Here is a 26,880-nt window from a genome sequence, read left to right on the forward strand (position 1 = left end):
AAAAGCAAACAAGACAGGAAGCCTCATTAAGGTAATTACTTGGCTATCTCCGCTTTATTCTCTTCTGTTGCCATGAATAAATATGTGAGATGAACTGAATGGTCCCAGGTCTTGACCTATTCCAGTCATGAACTGACTGGATGGCCTCATATAAGTCAGTCTCTCGGTCTCTGACAAACAGCCCAGTCCTAACTTAATTCCTGCATAGTGAAGGCACAATTTTAGCTGCATCCCACATGGAAATTTTGGTTGCTGGGGGTCTCCTCAGGGCAAGGGGACATTTGTCCCCATGCCCTGAGTAAGCCCCAGCAACCACAATGGGTCAATTCAGACCTGCATCAGCAATAATACTGGCGCAAGTCCACATTGATCATTTGGTCATTGGCCACATTGATTGATGTGGGCAGATCAGGACCAGAAGGAGGGTGGGATCTAGTGCACACCAGAGCCGCCAATCCTACCCATCTCCCCATCACCCCCTGCCCCATTCCACCTCTTCCTGGCCCTCCCCCTGTATCAGAGTTACCTGGTCCAATGTGAACATTAGAACAGCCCCACTGGATCAGGCCATAGGCCCATCTAGTCCAGCTTCCTGTATCTCACAGCGGCCCACCAAATGCCCCAGGGAGCACAGCAGATAACAAGAGACCTGCAAGGCTTCCAGGGAATTGTAGTTAAGAACATTAGAACAGCCCCACTGGATCAGGCCATAGGCCCATCTAGTCCAGCTTCCTGTATCTCACAGCAGCCCACCAAATGCCCCAGGGAGCACACCAGATAACAAGAGACCTGCAAGGCTTCCTGGGAATTGTAGTTAAGAACATAAGAACAGCCCCACTGGATCAGGCCATAGGCCCATCTAGTCTAGCTTCCTGTATCTCACAGCGGCCCACCACTGTGTGTGGTGTGCACAGGGAAGCTCTGGCCTTCCCACCAGTGAACTGCCTAGAAGCACTGTCACAAACTGTTTCATGGCACTTTTCCAACAAAGCGCACCAACAGAGAACATGCTCCACCATTGCACCAGCTCAGTAGGGCTGAGACGCTAGTGAAGAAAGCTCCCTTTCACTTAAAGTAAAATGTGGCCAGTTTGAAGGATCCTACTCAAGTAAACTAAAGATCTGTTAGAAATTCAAGGGGAGTAAAAAAAAAAAACTTTTTCTTCCCCTCACATAGACGGTTCCATGTGCCTCTGGCTAAATGCAGAATTTGCATAACACCATTTGTCTCACGGGGTTGTTGAAAGGACAGACACATGAATATGACCTGAATGTTTAATAATAATAATGAAAAAGCAGTTGATTAAATATTAGCTACATGAAGAAGAAAACATCTGTCCCCTGAAACTGGAAATGGGTAATAAAAAATAAATAAATAAATAAATAAGTAGTCCTTCAAGCAGTAGTGTAGCTAGAGGGGGGCAAAACTGTAATTACACCAGGTGCCACAAAGCGCTGGTTAAGGTCCCCTTCCCACTCACTATCGGAGCCATTCCAGGCAGTGACAGCAATGGTTTTCTCCTGGTTCGGAAATCCTCGATGCAGGTGCTGGATTATCGACTTGCTCTGAATGGGGTTGCACTCCCTCTGAAGGAGCAGGTTCGCAGCTTGGGGGTCCTCCTGGACTCGCAGCTGCTCCTGGATTCCCAGGTGGCGGCTGTGGCTAGGGGGGCCTTTGCTCAGCTTCTGCTGGTGCGCCAGCTGCGTCCGTACTTGGATCGTGCAGACCTGGCCACGGTGATCCATGCCACGGTGACATCGAGGTTAGATTATTGTAACGCGCTCTATGTGGGGCTGCCCCTGAAGATGGTTCGGAAACTGCAATTAGTGCAGAATGCAGCTAGCCATGTGGTCACTGGAGCTAGGCGGTTTGACTCTGTCAGCCCACTTCTCCGGGGGCTACATTGGCTGCCCATTCGTTTCCGGGCCCAATTCAAGGTGCTGGTTTTGACCTTTGAAGCCCTATACTGCTCTGGGCTAGGATATCTTAGAGACCGCCTACTCCCGTACAATCCGGCTCGCCCTCTCAGGTCATCAGAGAAGGCCTTTTTACAAGTGCCGCCACCCAAGGAGGTTCGGGGGGGCGGCTGCAAGAAATAGGGCCTTCTCGGTAGTGGCACCAACATTATGGAACTCCCTTCCCCTTGGCTTGAGAATGGCTCCCTCTCTTGAGTGTTTCCGGCAAGGCCTGAAGACACTGCTGTTTACACAAGCCTTCTGATTTTTTGGCCTTTTTAACATTTTTTACACATTTTGTAGTTTTTACAGGCCTGATTCCTCTGTAACTTGCTCTTTTGTACTCTTTTTATTCTGTCTTTTAATCTGACTACTGTTTTTTTAAGGTCGCTGTTAATGTGTTTTTAATGTTTTTATCTGCTATTTGTTTTAATTTATGTTTTTAAATGTGTTTTTATATGTTGTGAGCCGCCCTGGGTCCCTTTAGGGAGAAGGGTGGGATATAAATAAAGTTGTTTATTATTATTATTATTATTATTATTATTATTATTATTATTATTATTATTATTATTATTATTATTATTATTATTATTATTAATGCACAGGAGACGCTGTTTGGAGTGCCAGCATGTCACCATCCCTGCCTGGGATGGCTCCAAGTGAGAACAGCTGCTTGCACAGCATGTTGTGGTGTTTCACCCTCACCCCCACCCCGTCTAGCTATGCTACTACATTCAAGGAATTTTTGTACTGCTCTGTGTAGGCATATGAGCATCTGGGTCCAATTCTGCAAAGCGGGGCAATGCTGACATATGCCAGCTAAACAGCTGTTCTGGTCCGAGTAGACACACCCGTGCTATGGAGGCTTACCTCTGCGTAAGGGAACAAGCGTTCCCTTTCCTAGAGGAGACCTCCTGGACTTCCTCCAGGTGGCCTCAATCCCTGCCCCAATCCTCCCCCTCTCTGCCCAGTACTCCCCCTCCCTCCCCATTGCCCACCCACTACCTGCCGTCTACACCAACATACCAGGGCGGAGGCAGCCAGACAAGCTGCGGCCACATGGCTAGCATTGTGCTCCATTTGCAGCAACGGTCGGGTGGCGTGTGGCAACTTGTCACATTTTGTGATGCTTCCAATTCTCTCGGTCTGGAGAAACCGTATGCCTCCTGTGGGCGAATTAGCTTCTCACATCCAAAACGTAGCCGGCCCTAGTTATGTGCAGAGCACTGCCAAACCCCAGTACCCATGCGAAGGCAATCAGTGGGTAGTTTGCCTGCGCAGGCTGCAAAGTTCTCCCTTTCAACAGTCCTCAGCAGTCGTTCCCACCGCTGCGTTCTCAGCAGCTCCTGGGCGAGGCAACCACACACCAGTCTAGTCGTCTCCAGCAATCCCTGCTAATCTCACTTCCTGAGTTGTGGCAACCACACACACACAGGGACCAGATGTCATAACTGTCATAAAAGAGGACAAGGCACCCCAAAATGTAGGACAGCCAAGAAAAATGTAGGGCATGACAAAATAGAAGCTAAAAGCACTTGTGTATTGATTTAATGTGATTAAACACTATATTGCTTATTATTAAATTTAAAACTTATAAGAACATAAGAACAGCCCCACTGGATCAGGCCATAGGCCCATCTAGTCCAGCTTCCTGTATCTCACAGCGGCCCACCAAATGCCCCAGGGAGCACACCAGATAACAAGAGACCTCATCCTGGTGCCCTCCCCTACACATAATTTATTACGGACAATTTATTAATTACAAGAAGGCTATGCGCTGCCTATTGGGGCCCGGTCACAGGGGAAAGGAGGACATTAAAGTTATTTTCCAGGACAAGTGGCTAAAAAAGAGGACATGCTCTGGACGAATAGGACATCTGGTCACCCTGTACACATACTTCCCTCCTACCTCCCCTCCCCCTCCCCTCTCCCCTTCTACTCCCACCTTTGCGCACTCTCTGTCTGCTCCCACACCTGTCTGGCATTGAATCTTTCACCTTGATTCCCAAGGTCCTCATTATCTCTACCTGGTTGCTTCTGTGAACCACACCCATCGCAAGCCAAAGTTCTGGTTTTAACACTATACTTCCAGACCTGTCGAGACAAGGGGTCACTGCTGACACCATCCACTATCTTCTCCGGGGTGGGGGTGGGGGAATCTTTCACGTATCCACTACAACTTTCCACATGTAAGGTCCTGATCCTTCGATTCATTGGGCTTCCCAAGACTGACAATATCCTTTCTTTGGCCCTTTATATTTAGAATTGTTTCATTTTGCCTGTCGTCTTTGACCCATGCGCATTTCATTTGGCACATGTGCACCAAGTTGTGAGGAAAAGAAGCCGCTGGAAACCAAACAAAAAACGAGATGGGAAAGGGGGAGCAGAAGCACAAAGCAAAGGCACTGGGCTGTTTGGCAGCCTGGAATTTTATTAAAGAACTGCTATTGACAGAAAGATTGAGAGAGTTTTATCTGATGGCTGGGAAAGCCAGAGAGCTTTCTTTTCCCCTTTCTTTGCAGAAGAAAACAAAGCCAGCCATTTGTCCCCAAATAACCTTGGAGGACAAATAATATCCTACTTCAACTGATAATGTACCCTTCAGGACTAGAGATATCATTGTAACTTGGGATGGATTCATGCCCTTATTACCATGAGATGACCCTCACCCACTGATGATACCCAGGGCTTCCTTTCCATCTGAGCACATCAACGCCTCAACCACAATTCAGTTATGGTTCAGACCATGAGCCAGCCTAAGCCCGGAACTCTCGTCTCTTGAAGGCCAACAAAGACGCTTTCTCCCTTGATGATGAAAGTGACATCACAGCATGACTGTGGGGGACAGAACACTAGGTCAGTTAGCAGTTATTGTCAGGTAAAGGCATTTTAATGATCCACCAAATTTCAAATTGTTGGTTGGTTGGAGGGCACCAGGATGAGGTCTCTTTTTATCTGGTGTGCTCCCTGGGGCATTTGGTGGGCCGCTGTGAGATGCAGGAAGCTGGACTAGATGGGCCTATGGCCTGATCCAGTGGGGCTGTTCTCATGTTATGTTCTTATGTTGATGGAAGTATCATTGGGAGAGAATGTGGAAGGTCATCATCTACTCATCCTCTCCCAGCAGCATTCCTCCCTCATCAGGCAGCCCAATCCTAACCTGGCTGGAACAGGCAGGCCGGCTGACCTGTGCTGTATGCAGCCCAGGGTTGGAGGTGAATCTGGCACAACTCAAAGTAAGGGGACTTCTGTCCCCTTACCCCAGGAAATGCCCCAGCCACCTCAATAAGTGTACTCGCATCTGTACTAGCTAAATCACTGACATAGACTTGAGCAGTCTGATGTCAGGCCTGGCTGCTCGGGAGGGGGGTTAGGATCCGGCCTAAGTTGCAGAGCTCAGTCCCACCCCTCTCCCAGTTCCAGCCCGCTCACCGGTCTGCACCGAAGAAGCGATTTGCTGACAGGGTATTTTGAAACAGCCTCAGTGACGTGCATAGAATGTGTTTTAATAACCTTGAAATGCCCAATGATTGATTAATGCTGTCAAAGGACATTCTGCATTTTTACAGTTCCTAGTCTTGTCAGTATGTTTTTTCTGATCTTGTAAGGCAATATGGGAATTAACTGCCTGGATATTCCAGCCTCTGCTTTTATAGAGCTGCATTCTCAAACCGTTCCTTCAGAAACATTAAATCCTCTCTCTATCTCCCCTTCATTAAGCATTAACCACAATCCCAGATGCATGTATAGATTTATTAGCGCTCTCTCTCTCTCTCTCTGGTTTTAACTATCATTATAATAGACGGTGATGTGATTTTATAAAAACTTTCGAACAAGCTCACTCTCCAAGGTCTATTGCTCAGGTACGCTTAACATCCAGTGCTCTTAAAGGGGGTGGAGGGGGAATCAGGAAAACTGTGCAACTCATGTGTCTTTAACTCATGTTTTGGTTATGTTTAAGTCCAAGTCTGAATCAGTTCCACTTTTCTATTTTTGGCTGCTGTTGAAAGTTGCCTTGGCTTTGGTTGTTTTTTACACCCATCTTGACACTGAGGGCGCAGTTCTCACCTGTGCTGGTACAGCCAGGCTGCTGTGAACTGCGTTATATTCAGTGCAGGCTGGGAAGCTGCTGGAGATCACCTTGGGGTAAGGAGATATTTTTCCCCTTACCCCCCTGTGTCGAGCCCCAGTTTGCCCTATGGTGGATCTGCACCAGCTATTTAGCTGGCACAAATCTGAACAGCCCATGTAAGGCTGTCAAGCCTAGCAGTGGGGGTTAGGATTCATTTTGGGCTGCCGCCACCCCACCCCCACCCCTCCCTGGGCCCAATCCTCCCCCCGTTCGGCCTTCCTCCACCCAAAACACCCCCACCCCAGAACACCTTCTTACCACCCTCTCCAACCCCCTTCGCCTCCCAGCACCAACTCACCTTCTCTGGCCAGTGCAGGGTCTCGATGTAGCTCTGCTGTGCTTCGCAGACCTCTGTGCCAGCCCAACTGACTCCTGAACCAGCGCAAACATGCTTGGTGGCACATTTGTGACATGGGGCCTGAGCACAAGTCATCTTTAGGATTGGACTGTGAGAACGTTTCGTAGGACACTCTCTCTAGGTAGCATCCAGGTTACCCGTGAGAGAGTCTACACAGTGGTCACCGCCTTTTTGGTACACATAAATCAATGCAATCAGTTTCATACAGGGCCCTGTCAAGTGGGTGTTATAGGGCAGGAGAATCCTAGATTCCTCTGGATTTGATTGGGCAAGTAGTGGCCCATATTGTCTCACTGAATTCACTACCGAGAACTGTAGCAGAAAAGATCTTAATTCCCTGGAACCTGGCGCAGACACAAGGCGGGGGGAGGGGTTATTCCTTTCTCTTCTCTCCCTCCACTACCTGCTATTTGTCCAAAGAGAGAAGCTGCTAGGGGTGAAAATGGCAGGTTCCCTCCCAGGGCAAATAATAATAGTAATACAGGTATTTATATACCGCCTTTCTTGGTCTTTATTCAAGACTTTATTCAAGGCGGTTTACATAGGCAGGCTATTTAAATCCCCCGTAGGGATTTTAACAATTGAAAGAAGGTTCTATCTTTCAAGAACCACAACATTCAGATGTTTCTTTCTGATCTGGTTGCAACATTCTGGCCTCCATCCTCCCACGCTCAGAGCAGATGGAATAACTCGGCTCAGTTTGTCAGCTGCTTCAAGGTCGCACGGTGCCGGTGGCCTCGAACTGGCGACCTTGTGGATGTTATCTTCAGGCAAATGGAGGCTCTACCCTCTAGACCAGACCTCCTGCCCCAAGTAGCAATTTAGGGCATGATCTTCAACCCTTCTCATGCAATGACCCCCAAAATAAACTAAGTATGACATTGGGAACCCACCACCCATCCCAGGTTGTGCTCCCAGGGCAAACAGCAGTTTAGAGCAGCTGTCTTCAACCTTCTACCCTCAAAATAAAGTATGACATTGGGAACCTAACACCGATCCCACCCTTGGAATTCAATCTGCCCACCCCTGTTGCTTCCCACTCCTATCTGCCCTGTTTCTCCCTTACCTCTTGTGTCTTCACAACTGCCCTGTAGCAGCCTAAGCAGGGCTGACCTTCGGAGCTGCAAGGCAAGACAGCAAGAAGAGGTTGCGCAGGATTGTATCATGGACTCAGTTTTGACAAGGCAGGACCATTACTGGATTGGATCCAAGCCCCCACTTGCACAGGATTTGAACGGGTGCTGCGACCTCCCAGATGGGACTTCATTGGGGTCAAGACCCACAGGTTGAAGAACACTAGTTTAGAGCACTTTTTTGTCAGGATTGTAGTGCAGGGGGAAGGGTTCACACTGTGGTTGATGAAAATCAGGGATCTCTGCAGCTGTTATTTTAAAAAACCATTGGAATTGCAAATTTTTTTTTGCTGTAATTTGACCAAAGACAAAGTACTGCCAACCCTTCCAAGCAGCTTTCTAAGACTGTACAAGCAAAAAGCTGCCTTTCCTCATTACCAGAGAGCTTTTACATGAGGAGGAAGAGTAGGCTGCCAAAACACAGGAAGGACTGCTTCTTCTGCCACTCCCATCTTGACTGGGCTTCATGTGGAACCCCCTTCTGGCCTAGCACCCAGGGTGGACAGCTGCTCCCCCCCACTTGCTACACTCCTGACTTGGGAACAGCCAAAACTTTGGACTCCCGACCTCCCTAACTTGAGGAAGAAACCAAAGTCAGGTTCTCACAGGAACGACCCTTTCAGCCCAGCCCGTTGAAGCCGCTTTGCCAGCTTGGAAGAGCTAATGAACCAGGAGACTCTGACACTTTCCAAGCTGCTGGGGCTGAAGAATGGTCTCTGGAAAGAAAGACCACCCTCGGAAGACGACACTTACCACCCATGGCTGACCAAACACAATGGCGCGGACGGGTGGCGCTGCTGCTACCACCCTAGAAGATGACAAATCCAATTATATCTTTTCAAGGAACTCTCATTAGTGCCTGGGGGGAAAAAATGAGCCCAATTGTTATGTTCGTTCCTCATATATTTTTTTTACAGAGCCCAGAATACGGCATGAGTTCATTTTATTACTAGTCTCACTATGGCAATTTGGGCCTTATAGCGATAATCTTGCAAATAGTTCGATTTCTTCTCCTTTCCGGCTTTCTCGCCATGAGAACGTACATGAAAAATTCATTTTTATTTGTCCTCATTTTTTTTTCATGTACACGTTTTAGGTTGGTGGTGGTTCTTGCCTCCCCCCACCCCCTACCACTTTTGAGATGCACTGATCACTTCGCTTCCCAGATGAAGCCGTCTGAGCTGTCAGTGCCAATTTGCTGAGGCCCGTTGAGCTGCACGGAGAAGAAGCTGTCCGTTTTAATGCGTTACGGTGACCTCAACTGGGTTGATCAACCAGTGGTGAGAAACGAGAGACCCAATGGCCTGGAAAGCAGAATTCATAACTTCTGATTCAATGCAGAAAACTCTCAGAGCCACAGAGAACACTGGGCTGTTCAGAACATGGGTTGAGCTACTTACGAATAGACACAAATGCAACATAGAGCCTGTTCAGACAATGCATTCTGTCCACTGAAGCCCGTTGCACGGAAGCAAGCAAGGGTCATACTGCTACTCTGTGCCTTGTCACATGGGGGGGGCGGTTTGGAACATCCAAATGAGCATGAATTGCCCAATTGTAATGGGTCTCTGCAGAAAGCACAAACTGGCCCATAGGGAAGAAATATTTCTGCCAATCAGGTATACTCAGGAAGATTTCTGCCAATCAGGTATACTCACAGGTAAAAAAAAAAATGGTTGGCAACAATCAGTCTCGAAAGACTATGGTATAAGCCTACAGCACCCGGTATTCCCAGGCGGTCTCCCATCCAAGTATTAACCAGGCCTGACCCTGCTTAGCTTCCAAGATCAGACGAGATCGGGCATCTGCAGGGTAACAGTTGGTGGTAGGGGCAATTCAGGGCAGGATCAGGGCAGGGTGGGAGGGGCTGGAAGCAGTAGCATAGCTAAGCCAGGGCCAGGGGGGTCTATTGCCCCCCATGGTGGAGTGGTGGTTTTCTGTCACCTCCACTGAGGGAACAGGGTGACAGCGCTTACCATTTGCCATGAAATCGACCTTCCCACCAGCCCTTGTCCTTGTATGGCTCTAAATGGCATCTGTGAGATACAGAAAGCTAGAACAGATGGACTTTTGTCCTGATCCAGTAGGGCTCTTCTTATGGTCTTATGTTCAAATGCTGCCCCTGCCCTCACCAGTTGATGCACCTTCCTCCCAGTGGAGGAAAGTGGGGGAGGGGGGACAGAAGTGGGTACCCTCTCCCAATCTGTTGCCTGACGCAACAGTTTCAGTTGTCCTCATGGATGAGCCATCCCTGGGTCTGTGCTACCGTTTATGTTTGTGGCTACAGACTTACGAAGTCCCAACTCAGACTTCCTATCTATTCCTGCTGTGCCGTCTCAGTCCTGCCTTCATTTCCTCCCTGCTTCTGCCTCTTCCACTAGAATAGATTTAAGCAATCAATATGATTTGGGATTTCTGCTTCAGCTGCAAGCCCTGTCTCAAAAGCACGATAAACTTTAACACACTTCGGGAAAGAGACGGCGACGAGCCAGTCAATCAGACGAATCCGGATCGTTCTGGGGCTTGCACATTTACTCCTGTATAACTACCTGGAGAACAGCAAGTGCACAACCACCATCTCACCCCTTAACAACCCACTTTCCCTTCCTCTCCTTTGGCATGCCATTTCTTTTTATCTTCAAACAGAACCACCAATGGATTATTTATAGATGGGAAGGGAGCCCTTGGAGTCAAAAAGTAAAAAGGGCAGAGATTACAGAAGATTGATTTCCACAACTCTGTTACAGTCATAAACCGATAACCCAAGCAAGTTCACGGGGAAAAAAATTCCCTTCTCGGGGTCAGCCGTTTATTTCTGGCACGTGCCTACAGACCCCCCAGAGGGCCCTAAAAAGGGCATGAATATAGCACAATTTGAAAGGACTGGGTTAAGAAGCGTCGATACTGTGCTTTTGTTTTTTGACTTCCGTCCTCAGTTCCATGAATGGTAATAGATCATTTAGAGGAAAGACCTATCGCCCCCCGACAGCTCCGAAAAAGAACAGGAATGTATTTTAAGAACACAGTAGACAACACATTCATGGTGTCCTCTATAAATAATTTGTAAATGTTATAAAAGCAGGCAGGACGTCACTTGCAGACGGTTCCCAGGGTCTTGCCGCCTCATTCGCATCAAAAGAAACGCAGACATTGAGATCCCATCCCAGTTTTTTATCAGCCTTCTGAAGGTGAAGTATATTCTTCCCTTTGTTCTCTCTCTCTCTCTCCCTCTCTCTTTCTAGCATTTGCTAATAGCTGTGGTACACTGCAGTTGAGATGATTCTACAATAAGTATGAAATTTGGTAGATACCCCTTGCAGTAGGCAGTTGTTAACTTCCTGCTTCCTGTTACCATTCAATCGAGTTTCAATAAGAGATCCACTCCTCACTGAGGGAGGGGTGGTTGAGCTTGTCTCTGGGCCTGTGTTATGGTACTGCTCAATTCTTCTCTGGAGAGCACTTGGAACAAGTTATCTGTTGGGGAGCTGTCCAAATGCTGCAGCCTTTTCATCTGGCCAAAGACATACCTTATCTCTTGCTAATTCTCCAACCACCTCCCACTCTCACACGGATCTCTTGCTGCACTCACATCACCTGCTACCTGTGGCTTGCCTCTTATTAGCTCCACACTTTGCCCGGCAGGCTTCAATGGACGGAACAAAGCTAAATGGCTGCCACCCTCAATGTCAGGAGTTTCCAAAGGGTGCATTGTGACACCTTAGGGTGTTGTGATACACTCACAGGAGTGCGTGGGAAGTCCCCAGCGGCCCTTCTTGCTTGCTCCCCTGAGTGCCACCATCTCATGAGATCCAAGATGATGGTGCCCAAACCTCACAAGATTTTTTTTGTCACCATCATCTTGGATCTCGCAAGATTTTGCAAGATTTGAGTGCCAACAACTTAAGAACATAAGAACAGCCCCACTGGATCAGGCCCATCTAGTCCAGCTTCCTGTATCTAACAGCGGCCCACCAAATACCCCAGGGAGCACACCAGATAACAAGAGACCTCATCCTGGTGCCCTCCCTTGCATCTGGCATTCTGACATAGCCCATTTCTAAAATCAGGAGGTTGCACATATACATCATGGCTTGTAACCCATAATGGATTTTTCCTCCAGAAACTTGTCCAATCCCCTTTTAAAGGCATCCAGGCCAGATGCTGTCACCACATCCTGTGGCAAGGAGTTCCACAGACCAACCACATGCTGATTTTACACTCGGATTTAACAAGTTCCAAGATGGCAGCACCTGGCTGAGCTGGGAAGAAGAGTGTGTCGTGACCAAGGTAGGTCTGGGAACCACTGCTCTGTGTCTTCCAGCTGCACCTATGGAGACACAAATGCCATATGCAGAAGAATCAACATCAACTGGCAATAGAGCAGGCCCAGGATTCTCAGGGCCATACCGTGCATGTTCCTTGCTTTCAGAATAATATTTTAAGTGCACAGATCTATTAATGTCAAAGGAATGAATGCATCCACAACATAATTGCTAACATATTTCACATGGGTATATTTACCAGGGAGACAGGACATGCTAGAATCCAGGTGAAGTATAACCTCAGTAGCAAACCTAGGACTGAAGAAAGGAAGATATACCAAAATGTAGTGTTTCACTGCATTAAGAAAATTAGTTTTAGGACAATAGTGTTCCACAATATCCTTCAGAGTGCAGAGGAGGAATCATATTTTGGAATACTTCCACATACATAATCATATCATCATCATCATCACCACCATCACCACCTCCACCACCACCCTCTTTACTTCATGAAATAATTGAGCACACTAGAAGAAAGGTTCAGTGCAGATCTTTCCACAATATGTCCATTTACTTCATGCTGTGAGTTACTTGGCATGGCAGAAGATTCTAGAATATGACCCCTCCCCCACTTGCCATCTGAACTGGAATAGTCCAGAATTCTGTCAGTGTAATATAGGTGTAAAATATAGATTGCTTTTTACTAAGAACAGGAATGAATCCCAAGCCAGTTCAGCTAGATGTTTTATTTCCTGTCAAATAGCATCAAAGGAAAGCTCACTCCCTTTTCCACACTCAAAATCATTAAACAAGCCGTCACTGGACAAATGGTCTTATGCAGGAATTGCATCTTTGGTCATGGGAGGTTCTTCAATAAGCCACCTGGGGCATGGCTCCACTCAGAAGAATGGGCACACAGATTTTAGGCAAACAGATTTCCTTTCACCCTATAGGAAACCTTGTTCCCTGTGGGCACAAATCCTAACCAGGTCCACTCAGAAGTAAGTCCTATTTTGTTCAATGGGGCTTGCTCTCAGGAAAGTTGCTTAGGATTGTAGCCACAGCTGTTTGTTCCATTGAATAGCTTCTCCAGACCAAGAATCCCTATGACAGCAGCTGATCTTATCCCACAAACCTTGATAGGCACCTGTGCGCATTCCAGGAGAGAGCACCGGTGCTTCATGAGCACATGTAGGCTCATGATGGTGAGTTATTGTGCTCTAGTAAAAATGATGACCCAGATCTGCTGCTGGAAATGACCAGGAGGAAAAGCAGAAAGGTTTTGGTAGTGTTTCGACATCACTCAGAGGAGAAATAGATTTTTAAAAATGAGAAAGGCATGATTAGTCTGTTGATAAAAATGTAAATTTCAGTTGGAGTAAGGAGCAACGTAGGCATTACATAAGAACAGCCCTGCTGGATCAGGCCTAAGGCCCATCTAGTCCAGCTTCCTGTATCTCACAGCGGCCCACCAAATGCCCCAGGGAGCATACCAGACAACAAGAGACCTGCAAGGCTTCCTGGGAATTGTAGTTAAGAACATAAGAACAGCCCCACTGGATCAGGCCATAGGCCCATCTAGTCCAGCTTCCTGTATCTCACAGCAGCCCACCAAATGCCCCAGGGAGCACACCAGATAACAAGAGACCTGCATCCTGGTGCCCTCCCCTGCATCTGACATAGCCCATTTCTAAAATCAGGAGGTTGCACATACACATCATGGCTTGTAACGCGTGATGGATTTTTCCTCCAGAAATTTGTCCAATCCCCTTTTAAAGGCATCTAGGCAATATGTCACCACCACATCCTGTGGCAAGGAATTTCACAGACCAACTACATGCTACACGCTATTCATGCAATTGCATAGGTCTGTTTCACAAGATTTAAAATGTAGGAGTCTAGAAAGAAGACTAGAACAGACAGTATCCTTTCTGAAATACAGAACCACATTGATTATCCACAGATTAGATTAGATTTTATCTAACCATGGGTTCCGAACCCACAGGTTCAGTTGGACCTGATCCTTTCCAAATGCAACTGAAGCCCCTGGAGCTGTGCTCCAGTCATGTCCAGAGGGCCTTCTGAGTGCTGGGAAGGCCACACAAGGTCTCCCCAATCCGCAGAAGACCTTCCAAGGCCACTGGAAGGCTGAAAATCGCAACTTCTGGTTTTCAACCATAAATCAGAAATTTTGATTTTTGATCTTCCAGAGGTTTTAGAAGGCCTTTGGAGGGTTGGGAAGGTCATGAGTGGCTTCTCTAGGCCTCAGAAGGCCCTCCAGATGCAGCCAGAGCACAGTTCCATTCACAGGGTGCCTGACCCATGGATTTCACTATCTGCAGGGGTTCCAGGAATGGAACCCCCCCAAGGATGCCAAGGTACGACTGTATTTTTAAAAAAGGGCATCCAGGATAACTTCAAAGTTGGTTCAGTTTAACACCAAGGCTTGATCTCAAGTGCCCTGATGCTGACGTTCCACTGAAATCCTTGTTAAGGACTTGTTTTCAAACCATTGTGCTTAGCTAACTGGGTAGCTGTATTGGATGTTTTTCTGATTAATGATCAGTCTTCCAAGTCCGTGGCGGCTGTCATCTGAATTGATTACAAGAAAACCAACAACAGTTCCTATTAAATTAATTTGCAGAGGGGAAGACAGAATGCTGTTTTAAGGACCGCGTATGTAGGATTTCCTACCAACACTTGGTAGTTCCATTTGAAAACCTTCATTGAGGAAAGGGTGATGTTGAAATGACATGGAAAACTGCAGCCTCTCACTGTCCCCTGCTTTTGCAATGCAAGAAAAGCTACTTTACTAAACAGTTTTGGAATTCCTGCATCTAAGGAAAGACAGTACTGGGCCAGCCATGAGCTCAGTGGTCCCCAAACTTACCTGGGTTATGATGCCCCTGAAGCCTCTTCTTCCTGGCTCAGCCACCATCTTGGATCTCGTGAAACCTCGTGAGATCCCAGATGGTAACATCCAAATCTGGCAGGATTTCATGAGATCCAAGCTGGAGGCACCCACATCTTGTGAGATGTGGGCATCGCTGTCTTGGATCTCACGAAGTCTTTCATGATCCAAGATGGCATCACCCAGGAGAACAAGTAGGAGGCCCTGCTGAGAACATCCCTCGGTGCCCTGGTGAGTGTGCTACACACTTTGGAAACCCTTGCATGAGTCAGTTGCCTCAAGTGACTGATCATCAGGAGGGCACCCACCCCCTTCCTCCTGCTCCCTAGCTTTGAAAATAAAGAGGGGAACAGAGGGGAAGAGAAAAATGCAGAGGGTAGGTGAGGCAGGGCTTCTTCACTCTTCCTCTTCTGCTCTATTTTTTTTTTATTCCAGCAAGAGGAGGGAAGGAAGCAGAGGCTGGCATGCCACCAGGGAATTTAGGGCAGCATCTGGCCTCGAGGAGATCTTGGACTGGCTCTGATAAAAGATGCCAGTGCGTAAAACTGTTGAGACTCTGGTGCGCTGACAGCTTGTGGCAAGGCCCATCACTCCGGTAGATGTCTTTACGTTGGGCCTAAATAATAAGCTTTCCTTCAACAATAGGTCTTAGACAAGGGCATAATGAATTTTAATGGCACACAGAAGACACTTGGAATTCTAAGTACAGGTGCTGCCCGCTGCGCCAGCCACTTTTGCGACGCTCCTTTCCTCCACACATTTCATTTTGATCGCCTTTTAAAAGAAAGCTCACTGGCACGAAGGGAACCATTTTTCTTCTAAATTATTAATTAAAAGATTAATGCACACCTTGCCGCCTCCCCGAAGACCAACGTGGGGGGAAACGGAGCGGCTTTTAATGAGGTGCGCGAGAGAGATTGAAAATGATTATCGGCCGCGGCCATATTTCCTTTGTTATTAAGGAACTCCGCGTCGCTGCCCCTGAAACGCAACGCTGGTGGACGAGGCTGTCGCTAGAATCCAGACTTCTGTTCAGTGCGAATTAGGCACAAATCTGCTAGAAACTGACAGCCAAGCAAATGGGGACCTGTTAAGTGTCATCAAGTCTGCCCCGCACATCTGAAACAGCTTCATTGAGGGCTGAGCAGGCAAATGTGTGGTCAAGTGTCTGCTATCTATACAGTCAGTTCTCTTCATATGTGAATTTGCTACCTGCGAATTCCCATATCTGCGAGGGGCAGAATTGCTACCTACCTATTTTCCCATGGTGCTTTCCTCAGCGATCAACAATCTGAACATCCCTGCGGCCTTCTAAGGTCTTTGCTGGCTTCCTGCATGCAACAGAGACCATCCAGAGGCAGTAGGGAGCTTCAAAATGGCACCCACGACCAGATAAGGCTTACCTTACACCGAAACTCCTGCAACTTATCCCATTGATTCCATAGGATCCATGGTTCGTTATGTGCACATCTGCTATCCACAAGGGCAGTGTTTCTCAAGCTGTGGGTCAGGACCCACTAGGTGGGTCATGAGTCAATTTCCGGGGAGTCCCCATTCATTTCAATATTTTATTTTTAATATATTAGACTTGATGCTACCATGGTATATGACTGCTTTTGGGGAAATGTTACAGACCTGTACTTTTAACAGACTACTCTTTATATACTTTTAACAATGATAGTCAATAGGGCTTACTCCTGAGTATGTGTGGGTAGGATTGCAGCCTAGATAATTAAAAAATTTTCTGCTTGATGATGTCACTTCAAGTCCTGACATCACTTCTGGTGGGTCCTGACAGATTCTCATTCTAAAAAGTGGTTTCTGGTGCTAAAAGTTTGAGAACCACTGCAGAGGGTTTTCCAAGATCCTAACCCTAGTCGATAGCGAGCACGGACTCTTTTTCCTTGGTATGTTGGTAATTTGCTTCTCTCCCTTATAATTCATATTTCATCAAAGTACTCAAGATAATGACTGCCATCCACAGACCTCACTGAATATGTGCAGAAGTTTGCACATGTGCATTGAGGTTCTCTCTTTATCCAACAGCCATTGTTCACAATGCACTGGAAATCCTTTTTTAAATTTTTATTTTATTTTTTTATTGTTTTTTTCAATGACACTTTTGTTGGATAACCCAAAGAATTTCTGCAGGAAGATGAGACACAGAACATGGAGCTTGTTATATGGCTCTCCTGGGCTGCAATCCTATTCACACATGCCTGGGATTAAGTCCCACTAAACTCAATGGAGCTTACTTCTGAGAAGACATGCTAGGCTCACACTGTTAGAGTAGTGTGCACCAATGCTGTGTGATATTCTGGTTCTCATCAAATAAGAGAATGCATGGCAAATTGGCATGATTCATCAGAGTATCCGTTCTCCATATTGGATCTATTTTACATCATCCCAAAATTTCACAATTTACTTTTCTGAGAAAACCCCGAGTTGAACAGTACAGTGTATTTTCTATTAAGTACTTTGTCTCTTTACAAAGGGAGTTGCAATACTGAGTCACCACACTATTAGTCCACCATGCTCACTATTGTGTACAATGACTAGAAGTGACTCTACCGGGTTTCAGAAAGAGGCCTCACCCATCCCTACCTAGAGATGTGAGGGATTGAACCTGGGACCTGCGTGCAAAGCATATACTCTACCACTGTGCCCAAACGAAAAAAGATATCATCGTCCTCCTTCCTGCAAGACCCTACCTCCAAGGAGGTGAGGTCAGCATACATAGATCTTTCTCATTGTATTCTCATAGCAAACCAGTGGCTAGGCTGAGAAACAGTAGCTGCCCCAGTTTACTTCACCTATATGCAATTATTGAAACCCAAGCCTTCTCAGGTTGAGTCATCAATCCACTACTGCAACCAGCAGTGATTATGAGTTGGCCCTCTTTACCTGCAGGTTTGGGACCCATGGATTTGACTTATGGTGGGTCCTGACCCATGCTTGGAGAGCTTCACCGAACCTCCCGGACATGACCAGAAGTGCATTCCAGTTGTACCCAGGAGGTTACTGGGGCATGAAGAGGCCATGTAGGACCTCCCCACACCTAAGAAGGCCTCCCAGAGGCTTTTGAGAGGCACGTCCAGTTTGATGAAAAACAGAGAACTTCTGAGGCATACAGATGCTCTGCACACCTCAGAACACTTCCAGTCACATCCAGAGATCCAAGTTTGGTAGCCTTGGGAGTGTCCAGGAATTGATCGCCTAAAGATACCAACCTGTACGCTTTTTTTTTTTTTTTTGGTCAAATACCTTACATGTTGGCAAAACCTGATGTTACAGCATCTCTGTTAAGGGATGTCTAGAACAAGTGCATAGAAATTTGGCATGCCCCATCAGGTATATATCTATGCTCTCCTTGGAATTGACTTCCAATGAATCAAGCTTTCATGAGGAATCTAGTGCTTGGAATCTCAGAGACCTGAAAGAATTTATGTGGCACGAGGAAACCACCGAGTATTAAAGAATCCAAGTTAATTATTTAAAGTCTTCAAGTGAAGGCGACTTCAGTGCTCCAAATGGGTGAGCTGGAGAAAATGAACAAGCGGCCATTTTGTTCACTGCCATATATGTCATTTATCTCTCTTAGTAGACTCTTCTGAGCCACTTCTGGCTGACGTCCATATTCTTCTTCTTCAGAACAGTCTCATTAAGTCCCATCCAACTCTACGCCGGCATATATTAGAAAAGCTATAAAACTGTACCACCATTTCACCACTGGAAAAATAAAGACAATACAATAGACACGATATGATCATTTAAAGCACTGCGATCTCCTGAATGCCACCTAACCATTAAAAGTTGCTTGGTATACTGGTTCGGAGTTGCCCGAGGAAGAGGAAATGGTTCAAAACAGTGAACGGCACTGAGCTTCAAATTTAGCAGGGTTGCAACTGTTACCCTGCACGTGCCTGATCCCGTCTGATCTTGGAAGCTAAGCAGGGTCAGGCCTGGTTAGTACTTGGATGGGAGACCACCAGGGAATACCAGCTGCTGTAGGTTTATACCATAGTCTTTCGAAACTGAAGGTTGCCAACCAAAAATACATAGCGACAGTGGCATAGCTAGAGGGGGTGCAAAGTACTAAGTTTTGCAGGGAACCTCATTGCAGCATGCAACTGACCTCTCCCCCTCCCCTTTGGATCCATTCTGGGCAGGGGGTCAATATAGAGGTGTACAAGGAATGGCTCCAAAGGGGAGGAGGGGGGCCCCTTGCATGCTGCAGTGAGGCCTTCTGCAAGACTTAGTGCTTTGCACCCACTTTACCTACTCCACTGCATAGCGGTGGGTTTTTTCGGTGATAACGAAATAAAAACACATAACACCACTTCCACTTTCTGCACTTCTCATTTTTGTGCCTAGCACACTTTAAAAATGTCTAGTACACTTTAAAAGTGATTATCATTTATAATTATAATTCATAAAAATGCACCCTTGGAATAAAAACACATCACACAACTGTCTGCACTTCTGTCTTTGGAAAACACCACAATCTGCTAAAAAAATACAACTGTTTTCACCCATCTCTAGCGATACGCCCATCATTTGTGAACCTCTCCCATAATTCTTTTTGGCAGTTGAATAGGTCATGTTGAATATAAAAAAAAAAATGACAGAAACCTGATTGCCAGAAAAATATTTCATTCATCTCTCTCATCGCTGCTAAATAGCCTTGCACAAGACTGAGAAGCTCGTGGCGGGGGGAGGCTAGAGAAGGGGGCATAGGATACAGCATCTAACCCCCTCCCAGCCTGATCTGCTCTTCGTTCCACCCTCTCCCCACCCAGAAACACTCCTTGTCTGCCCCCATTCCAGTCTCCCCCACCCCTGTGCCACACAGAGCAGCTCTTACCTACTCTGGTAGCCACAAGTTTGAATTCAGCATCAGCAGGACAGTGCATGCTTGACCTTGTCTGATCTTGGAAGCTAAGCAGGGTCAGGCCTGGTTAGTACTTGGATGGGAGACCGCATGGGAATACCAGGTGCTGTAGGCTTATACCATAGTCTTTCGAGACTGAAGGTTGCCAACCACCAGGACAGTGCAGGCCTTCCCATCGGTGCAGCTTGCTCATGAGTTGTCACAAACATGCTTTATGGCATGTTTGCAACACTGTAGGTTGGCACAAGTTTAGGTTTGTACTGTGAGGCTGCAATCCTACCCACACCTACCTGGGAGTAAGCCCCTTTGACTATAATGGGACTTCTGAATAGATGGCATAGGCTTGGGATGTGACACCTTTATAAAGGCTGTTATTGTGGCGTGAAATTCTGCATCAGATGGAGAAATGGTCAGTTTTCTGGTCATGGTGACTGGATGCTAACTTCAGGTTCACGAGCAGGGTGCCAGTGAAGACCAGCTGCAGTGAAGCAACCCTGGGAGAGAGGGGGTCTCCTGTTCACGGGGGTTCCAGGGTCTGGAACTCGAGTCTGAGACTCAGGCTCAAATAATGTAAAAGTGGTTTTTTTTTGCGACTCATGGGAAACTCGAATCACAGGCACCAATGACCTGGGGCTGACTCAGAAAAGAGTTGTGACTCAAATAGACTCAAGTCAAGACTCGCTTTTGTGTGCATTTGTGTATGAGGGTGGGTGGGTGGCTGGGTGCCTGCTTGCTTTGCTGCAGCTTCTACAACTCAACTCACTTCTCAAAATGACTCAGACTAAGTAACCGACTCAGAGCGAGTCACGACAGGCGTGAGCAGGGTTGCTGACTCAAGAGTCGGGCGAAATGATTCTAGCACATCCCTACAGTGTTCCACAGAACCAGGAAGCTGAACCTGATGGCCCGGCAGGGCTCTTCTTATGTTCTTAACCCACTGGAATTTCAGCTCGCTAACAGCCTGATGTCCCTTTGCAGAGCCTAGGAGAGGGGGGGTAAAGGGGGTAATTTGTACCCGGGCCCAGGGTCAAAAGGGGGGCCCTGGCACCAAAGGAGGGGGCCCAGAAATTTCCTGAGATCTTATGTTTTCCTATCTACTCAGACTTCTTGCCCGCATTGAATGCTAGAGACACTACCATGACTGAGGACACTACTGATGCCACATGGGTTGGTAGACCTGGGCTCCAAAGACTTTTCCAGTTGTCTCTACCCTCCCCCAACCCTGTTTCACCCCTCCCTGCCCCTATTCTGCTCACCCGTCACCACCCTCCCCCATTCTTTCACCCCTCCCCCTTTGCAAAGGGGTCCAAAAGAAACTTTGTACCCCCCTGATAAAACTCCTCTCAGAGGCCCTGTCCCTTTGAAATCTGCTGCTCAAGACCGACGAACGGAATTGCCAAACGCATTTCCTCTGAGCAGGCATCACGCGTGCCTGCCGCATAAGTCTCACCCTGCCATGACTTTTATTTCTCCATCTGCAATTGTGGCTCACACCTGAGTGGTTAATGATATACCGAAACATCTACATCTTATTTAAGACGACAGCAGTCGTATTCACCAGCTCGTTCTTCCCCAATTGTCTCCTTTTTTTTTTTTTTTTTGTTCGTTATGCCTCTGACATTTACTGCAATTCTTCTTAGACCCTGGAGAATTTATTTGATGCCTTCCTTCTGGAATACAATGAAATATATGCATAGCCTCTCAGCAGGTCATATGTATCCTGCCAACCTAGATTCCTCACTTTTCATCAGATGATCTCAAGACAGGGAGATGCCTGCCAGACTGACTAAAAAGCTTGCCTGGGGGAGCACAATTCCAAAATGATGATCCCACTGAATATGATATGAGCTCAAGTGAGATGTTTTTGTTTAGAAATGCATAATACTGCTGTTATTCAGCCTGAAAATATTAGATACATAATGAGGACCTTCTTACCTTGCCATCTGTAAAGAGGTTTCACTTTAGAATACATTTCCAAAGGCCTTTGCAGGTTAGCATGGGATTAGCTGAATGGGGAGAGACAGCGGTTAGCATCACGGTGAACCGAGTATAAACAATATCAGATGTGTTATCAAAGCTATTTTTAAAAAATCCATAAATACATTTTGACCAAATAACAAAGTGCATGGCAATTTTGAGGACTTTTTTTTCTGGGTGGAAAATATGAATGAGACTATAAGAAGAGTACTGCTGAATCAGGCCCCAGGCCCATCTAGTCCAACTTCCTGGATCTCACAGCGGCCCACCAGATGTTTCAGAGAGCACACAAGCCACAAGAGATGTTCTTATGTTAACCTGCTGCCACTCCCTTGCATTCTATTTACCCTTGCACACACACCCCCCAACAAAGACACCAGCTTGTGGCAAGGGTTTAACTTGGGCCACTTTGTCAAACACAAGTGACCAATTTTTAAAACATGAAACCTACTGAATGCATTGTCCTTCCCTCACCAGTCTGGGGTTGGCAAAAAAACTGCCATCTGGATTCAAATGGTAGAAAAGAATTCCTACCCGGCCCTCATGATGAGCGAACAGCTATTCTCAGACTGTACATGCCCATCATAGCTTGTGATCTGCAATGGAGTTTTCCTCCAGAAATCTTCAGCAATCCCCTTTTAAAGACATCTACACCCGACACCGTCACCACATCCTGCAGCAAGGAGTTCCGCAGACTAATTACACTAAATATGATGCGCAATTAATTAACACAGACTAAAACAAATATGACGTAGGTAAATCCATGGACTTCTTAGAGGAACAGTTGGTGAAAAAAAAGGATAGGTCCTGAGCCCTGTCCAGTGTTGGAGAGGTGACATCAGCAGAGCTACATCAGTATATCGTCTCTAAGGGCCCGATCCCATCCCCTGCTATTCCAGTTCATGCAGCCAATGGAATGTCACCGAGAACCATTGAGAGTTCTTTGAGGGGTGGAAGGAAGCTCTTCACAGGTGCTTGGAGATGTTAGAATTTGAGGTGGGAGCAAACCGTGATAATGAAATAAAAACACATATCACCACTTTCTGCATTTTTGTTAAAAACAAAACAAAAAAGTCCCAAATTCTAAAGAAAAAAACTGTTTTATTTGGTCTTTATTCCTTATTTAATGAGGGCTGAATGGGTAATGACTGTGGCTTCATCTGCTGACACTATACCAACTTAATACACTTTCAAAGAGATTATAATTTAGGATTATGATGTAAATTTTGAATAAAAATACATAACACCACTTTCTGTACTTCTACCTTTAGAAAACACTGAAATCCATTAAAAAAAAAAAAACAACCTCGAAGCAGAATATATATTCTAATACAGAGGTGAAACATGCTGCCCTGGCAACTGGGGTGGTAACTTCAAAATGTCATGCCCTGGCACCCTGTATGATTGAGACATACAAAATTATGCAGGGGATGGACAGAGTGGATAGAGAGATGCTCTTTACACTCTCACATAACACCAGAACCAGGGGACGTCCACTAAAATTGAGTGTTGGGAGAGTTAGGACAGACAATAGAAAATATTTCTTGACTCAGCATGTGGTTGGTCTGTGGAACTCCTTGCCACAGGATGTGGTGATGGCGTCTGGCTTGGACGCCTTTAAAAGGGGATTGGACAAGTTTCTGGAGGAAAAATCCATTACGAGTTACAAGCCATGATGTGCATGTACAAACTCCTGATTTTAGAAATGGGCTATGTCAGATGCAAGGGAGGGCGCCAGAATTGAGGTCTCTTGTCATCTGGTGTGCTCCCTGGGGCATTTGGTGGGCCGCTGTGAGATACAGGAAGCTGGACTAGATGGGCCTATGGCCTGATCCAGTGGGGCTGTTCTTATGTTCTTATGTCACAATGTCATATGATGTTGTGATGACATTTCTGACTTCTCCCCTAAGGAAGGGGCTGGTTCACGAAGTGGACAGCACCCCCTCCTCCGGGGAGAGCCTGGAGGTGGCTGCCTTTGTGCAGCAAACAGCATGAAAGCAGATTCCTCCAGGCTGTCTCCGGAAGAGGTGCAGGTGCTGCAGCTGCTTGCTTGCTTTGCTCCCAGCCATCCTCCAGAAGAGAGGGAATGAGGCGTGGGACGTGGACACAGCACATACCTCCTCCATAACTAGGCTGGAGCCTGGGAAAAGCCTTGAGCTCCCTTCTTGGCAGAGTGCCAGGAGTGAATGCCCCTCGCTGATAAGGAGGACCTACTCTATAGGTTCCTTGACTTAGGGTACAAGCCTTGAACTTCTAAATTGAGCTTCTAAATCCATTCATTGGCGACTACATCCAATCCTTTGATGTTTGAGTATTCCACAGCAAGTGAGCTGCCAACTGCTCAAATGCACTCCCCCTAAGTTGACTCAGATTCATCTTTTCCAAAGCCCTGACAACAACCCTGAAGTGGAAAATAGACAGCGCTTCCTCGGTGACAATACATGTGTTCGGAGGACTCATTGTTTCTCCGAGTGCTCGACATCTGTCCTTTATGGCACCCTCGGATGACAGGCTGGAAAATTGAACTCCAGTATTGACTGGCATTTTAATAGATGAAAGCATCTGCCCTTGAAATTCTTTAAAAAGTAAGTGTATAATGGCATCTTCAAGTAAAACTCAAGTACCATTTTGTTTAGAAAAATGAAAGAGCTGAAACCATCAGAGCAAAACACCATGTGGGCATGTTGCAATTTAGGCACAGGAAAGGGCATCTTTGGGGGATATATAATCTCATTCTGTGAACAAGTGGTTTCTTTTTATTTATTGTTTCGGATGGACTCTCTCTCTCTCCCCCCCTCTCTCTCGTGCGTATATATATATATATATATATATATATATATATATATATATATATATATAATGCAAATTTCCTGAGCCTCTTGGGAGCTCCTGGTTCCAATAAGAGTGAACGAGAAGTTCCAGAGCATACTTAGACATTATTGATCTGACTGGTCCAAACTCAAAGCTCCAAAAATGACTTGGAGCTTCACATTCAGACAGGTTAGAATCTGATTCTACCAAGATACTTGGGAGTTTCTGGTTTTTACTAGTTGCAAGGTATGGAGACAGATTCCAGGTTTTGACAGTGAGAGAGAGAGAAAGAGAGAGAGAGAGAGAGAGCTTTCTTTCTCAGGTGGATGGATGGCAAAGGCTAATCTCAAGACATTTCTGGATCACCATTGGATTCCACCACTTTACCATGAGCTTCACCCTAGAACCAGATTTCCCATATTCTTCAAGAATTGTCAAGTCTTCTGGCTGGCAGAAAAGTTTCAGCCTCCACTTCCAGGAGGATACCTCCACTTGGCCAGCTTTGGCAAAAGCAGCCAAGGAGGACAGCAAGTCAGTAGAGGAGGCGGAAGTAGTGATGATGAGGGGCAGGTGTAACTGAATGTGGGCACCACATCAGCTTGACCAGACCTAGGGTCAGCCAGGTGGGCTGTTTGATGGATATGGACGCTAGGGCTAAGCCTGAGGGGCACCTGCTCCAGGTATCACACCAAGAGGGGCTGCATGATAGCCCCTAAGGCTCTGCACTAGTAATGGAGGAGTGTTGAGGTCTGAACCCAGGAAATCACTCAGGTCCTGTGCACAAGAGGAATGTGACAAACACTGTGGTGAATACACGGTTTGTAGCAAGTAACAGGTAACAGCTGCTCCTGATTGCTGACTCTGTGCACCTGATTGTGGGTGTGCCTTGTGCATATAACAAGGCCGCAGACAAACACTCAACGGTGAGCTGGGGGGAATAGGAATCAGGATGCCGTATATGTGTGTTACTGTATGATTGACCAGTGTTGCTGTAAATATCCTTGTATATAATATATCTTAGTGATGGAACCTACCTCTCGTGTCAAGTGCTTCTTTGCCTTCTGAGAGATTGCCTTGGACATCAGCCTTGAGTTTCTGTTGCGCTGCCGTTTGTTTTTCGCTCTGCTGGAGACTCCTACATACACCCTACCCACAACAGAGGAGTCACTGGTGGCTTCCCACCCCCAGTTCCTTCTCCTGTGGAGACTCCCCTTCGAAAGCACCCCTTCTCTAAGGAGAACCCAGAAGTGACATCATATGACACAATATCACACAATGTTGTGATGTCACTGCTCCAGACCCCAGGGCCATGTGTTATGCCTCTGGTGGACCCCCCAACTCTTTATACCATATCCCACCTGGTTCAAAGTACACTACCACGTAAAATGAATTAACGGTTAGCTTTCTATAGTGTGCTTTCATGAACAAAAAGCAGTTCATTATTTCTACCCCTGATGCCATATTTCTCACACTGTTTTAGAAATATTCCTCACCGCCAGTGTTGCTTGACTATAGCCGCTTTGCGAAGTACTGCTGATACATTAAGAGGTTGTGTTTTGTTTTGTTTTAAAGGACTGGCATACATTTTTTTTAAAAACATATTAAAAAAATTAGCCTACTTCCCTCTCCCTGACATCGAGCGAGGCCCTTCCCCTCCAGTTGACTGATTCCATCCATATTGCCTCCTCTAATGGAACCGATCCCATTTGCTATGAATTATCTGTCTCGCACGCAGCTAGTGAACAAAGGTGCACTTTGAGCACGAATTTCCTGTCATAAAAATCTTTCATCAGTCAAAAAGCTCGAGTAAATGTATGCATCTTCTCAAGAGAGATGTCAAGGGAATAGGCCAGGCCTTCAGAAGATGCTTCTAAGTGCACACCAAAAAAAAAAAAAAATCACACACGCACACAGGGGAGAGAAAAAGAGAGAGAGAGTCTTGCATTCGTTATAACGCTTTTGTTAATGACACTTTCCCGTAACACAATTTCAGGAGAGAACAGCAACAGAGGCACAACTTCCTGCTTTTAAGCAGGTTGGCAACCAAGAGACTGCGCTGTTCTACACAGGATGCACCAATAAGGCTAGCTGGGCACCTTTTCTTCCTTCTTCTCAACAGGAACAAAGAAACCTGCTGCAAGATACAAGGACATTACTCCAAGCTGTCAAGCTTAATTCAAATGTTCAGTCCATGAAGGGTTTCATTTGGGGGGAGGGAGTGTTGTTTTATAGTAGCAGTTCTGCTGCTGACTCTATTTCATGTCTGATGTCAAGCTGCAGAAGCCTGGGTGTGATGTCCACCACCCCTTGGTTTCACCCATCTCCTCCTCTTCCTCTCTGCCCTTTTATTTCTTGTCTGCCAACGGTCACATTTTGACCTCCTGTGCACTGTCCCTTTAGTGTTAGTTGACCAATGTACCAAGGATGTGACATGACATTCTGAGACGGTG

At 46.4% G+C, this 26,880-nt stretch overlaps 1 pseudogene; it reads right to left on the reverse strand.

The window, feature by feature from the left end:
* Positions 1-9,288: 9,288 nt before the first annotated feature.
* Positions 9,289-9,409, reverse strand: LOC136658244 (5S ribosomal RNA; annotated as a pseudogene).
* Positions 9,410-26,880: the final 17,471 nt, after the last annotated feature.

The sequence above is a fragment of the Tiliqua scincoides genome, chromosome 7 (assembly GCF_035046505.1).
Source record: "Tiliqua scincoides isolate rTilSci1 chromosome 7, rTilSci1.hap2, whole genome shotgun sequence".
Taxonomy (NCBI): Eukaryota; Metazoa; Chordata; class Lepidosauria; order Squamata; family Scincidae; genus Tiliqua; species Tiliqua scincoides.